This window comes from Ailuropoda melanoleuca, chromosome 2 (assembly GCF_002007445.2).
Source record: "Ailuropoda melanoleuca isolate Jingjing chromosome 2, ASM200744v2, whole genome shotgun sequence".
Classification (NCBI taxonomy): Eukaryota; Metazoa; Chordata; class Mammalia; order Carnivora; family Ursidae; genus Ailuropoda; species Ailuropoda melanoleuca.
In genome coordinates, this window is record NC_048219.1 from 129,962,138 (window position 1) to 129,966,023 (window position 3,886).

Genomic DNA, 3,886 nt, shown 5'->3' on the forward strand with positions numbered 1-3,886 from the left:
TAGTTTCTGCATGCTCATGCTTTCTTCTGCCTTCTTCCTCATGTAACCTTGGAGAGGATGTGTGGAGGAAGCAGGCAAAGGGGCACACATCCATAGAGAGAGGAGGAGAATCCTCTAGAGAGAATGTTCACCAAAGAGCTTTCTCAAAGCTTTGTATCTCTGGTTTTCACCCTGTGGGCTGCAGAGTGATGAGTATTTATTTAACATCTATTAATCATATTCTGTTAATTTAAATATTCTGTTCTATTTAATATTCTGAAATGTATATAAGGAAGTTTTTGTAATCACCAAAGTTCCTTTTAAACAAAAACAATAACAAAACAGAGGGATTGCTTCACCTTTTAATTTCATCTAAAGACTCCCCAGAAAAATCCAGGCAGAATCTGTGAGTGTGTTCTCATCTTGAAGGAGTAGGTAAGAGTCTGAGAAGGAGGCAGATAGAGGGCAGGGTAGAACTGATTGGTTAAAAAATCCTTCTTCCATTATTTCTTAGCTGTGTTACTTTGGTCAAATTATATAACCTTGCTGAGTTTCAGCTCTATATGTGGGACAATAAAAACCTACCTTACAGGATTATTTTAAGATGAGAAATAATGTGAGCCAAATGCCAGGCACAACTGGGCCTCCAGAAATATAAGCCACAGGCTTTCTGAGGTAGGGAAAATGATCCTAATGAATCAGGGACAAAGAAGTTTCTGGTATGTTCATGCTTATCACTCATAGGGTCAGAGATTGTTAAGATTTGTTTGTTTGTTTATTTGTTTGCTTGTTTGTTTATTTGAGAGAGAGGGAGAGTCAGGGCGGGGAGGAGCAGAGGGAAAGGGAGAATCTTAAGCAGGCTCCATGCTCAGCACAGAACCTGACACAGGGCTTGATCTCACGACCATAGATTATGACCTGAGCCGAAATCAAGAGTTGGATGCTTAACTGACCCAGCTACCCAGGCACCCACCATTAAGTTTATTTCTAAGCCAATTTAAAATGCTAAACCTCAGGGTAGAAAAGTAAGATAGCTGGGATTAGGAGATAGTAATGGGGCTATGAAAAGAATCTTGTAGACAGAGGTCTTCACCTACCCTTCTTAGGTTCAACTGGTTAATATTAGACTTCAGTGCAGCTTTCTGAGAAGAAAATCTGGAAAGCTCAGTGAATAGAGCTCTAGGAAATTGGCAAACCTGTTTGATATTGCTAGTTCTCCTGGGAGTCATCCAAGGCATGCTACTTGACTTTTCCATAGCTTAACTATTTTTCTGGGTTGAAATAGGAATCACAGTATTGTTAAATGTATGGATTTCTGTAAAGGGGGAAAGTATGGATGGCTAAATAACCAGGAATCTATGAATATAACTTAATCTATTAATATAACTGTAACTTTTGTTTCAGCCTAATGGCTTTACTGGCATTTTGTTACTAGAAAAAAGCAATTTATTCATACAAGGCCAGAAACCTAACTAGGACTGATGGGTTAAATGACATTTTAAATACATTCCTTGTGAATACAGTTACAAAATTATAAAAAGCTTTTTGCTGTACTTTTACTGAGATAAAATTGAAAAACAAAAAACTGCACAAATTTAAAATATACAATTCAAAAAATGTTGACATATCTATATACCCATGAAACCATTATTATAATCAAGGTAATGAACATATCTATCATCTTTACAAATTTCACTGTGATCCTTGGTAAGCCCTCTTTGTCATCCCTCTTCATCCCAGATCCCAGTCAGCTATTGATCTGCTTTCTGTCACTGTAGATTAGTTTGCAATTCCCAGAATTTTATATAAATGAAATTATTCAACATTTACTGTTTTCTTGTCTGGCTCCTTTCACTTAGAATAATTATTTCAAAATACTGCTGTCCTGTTGCATGCATTAATAGTTCATTTTTTTAATTGCTGAGTAATATTCCATTGCATGGGCATACCATAATCAGTTTATCCATTTGCCTGCTGATGGATATTTGGGTTGTTTCCAATTTCATGCTATTAAAAATAAAATTACTATGAACATTTATGTACAAATCCTCTTGTGGGCATATATTTTCATTTTTCTTGGGTAAATACCTATAAGTAGAATAACTGGATGATATTGTCATTACATGTTTAACTTCTAAAGAAATTACCAAATTGTTTTCTGAAATGGTTGCACCATTTTACATTCCCACCAGTAGTATGTGAGAATTTCAGTTCTTCCATATCTTCATCTGGGTTGAATTATATTCTCCCCCAAAGATCTTGAAGTTCTAACCCTCAGTACTTGTGAATGTGACCTTATTTGGAAATAAGGTGCTTGCAGACTATCAAGTTAAGATGAAGTTACTACGACTGGTGTCTTTATGAAAAGTGGACATTGGGACACAGAGACAGGACACACACACAGGGAAAACACCACATAAAGAAGAAGGCAGAGACTGAGGTGATGCATCTACAAGCCAAAGAATGCCAAAGATTGGGGCACCTGTGTGGCTCAGTCCTTAAGCATCTGCCTTCGGCTCAGGTCATGATCCCAGGGTCCTGGGATCAAGCCCCACATTGGAGCCCCTGCTCAGCAGGGAGTCCACTTCTCCCTCTGCCTGCTGCTCCCCTTGCTTGTGCTCTCTCTCTCTGTCAAATAAATAAATAAAATCTTAAAAAAAAAAAAAAAGAATGCCAAAGATTGCCAGTGAACCACCACAACCCAGGATAGAGGCATAGATCAGATTCTCCCTTATAGCCTCAGAAGGGGGAGCTGACCAATTCTTCCAACACTGATTTTGGACTTCTAGCCTTCTAGCCTTGTGAAGACTAGAAGGGTTTAAGCCACCTAATTTGTGGTACTTTGTTCTGAGAATCCTAGGAAACTAATGTATTGGCCAACATTTCGTGTGGTCAGCCTTTTAAACGTTAGCCATTCTAATAGAGTATAGTGGTATTTCATTGTCATTTAAATTTGCATTTCTCATACAGCATGTTGGCTATAGTTAATAATACATGTATTACATACTTGAAATTTGCTAAAATTAAATCTTAAATGTTCCGGTCAAAGGAAAAAATGAAAAAAAATGTAATGGTGAGGTGATGGTTATGTTAATTAATTTGATTATGCTGGTCATTTCACAATATATGTGTATATCAAAACATCATGTTGTGCACTTTAAAAGGTATAATTTTGTCAATTTTACTTCAACAAAAAAGAAAAATAAATGTACTTTTCTCTAATGACTAATGATGTTGAAAATCTTTTCATGTGCTTATTTAATATTCTTATATCTTCTTTGGTGAAGTATCTGTTTAAATCTTTCGTCCAAGCTATATGCAAAAGAATGAAACTTGACCACTCTCTCACACCATACACAAAGATAAACTCCAAATGGATGAAAGACCTCGATGTGAGATACAAATCCATCAAAATCATAGAGGAGAACATAGGCTGTAACCTCTTTGACTTCGGCCACAGCAACTTCTTTCATGACACATCGGCAAAGGCAAGAGAAACAAAAGAAAAAATGAACTTGTGGGATAGGTGATGGGTATTAAGGAGGGCACAGACTGCGTGGAGCACTGGGTGTTATACGCAAACAATGAATTATGGAACACTACATCAAGAACTAATGATGTACTGTATGGTGACTAACATAACATAATAAAAAATTTTAAAAAATAAAAAATAAATCTTTTGTCCATTTAAAAAAATTGATGTTTTATTATAACTGAATTTTGAGAGTTCTTCAAATATTCTGGATATAAATTTCTTATCAGATATATAATTTGCAAATTTACTCTCCCAGTCTGTAGCTTATTTTTTTCCTTCTCTTAATATTGTCTTTTTTTTAAATGATTTTTTATTATATTATGTTAGTCAACATACAGTACATCCCCGGATTCCGATGTAAAGTTCGATGCT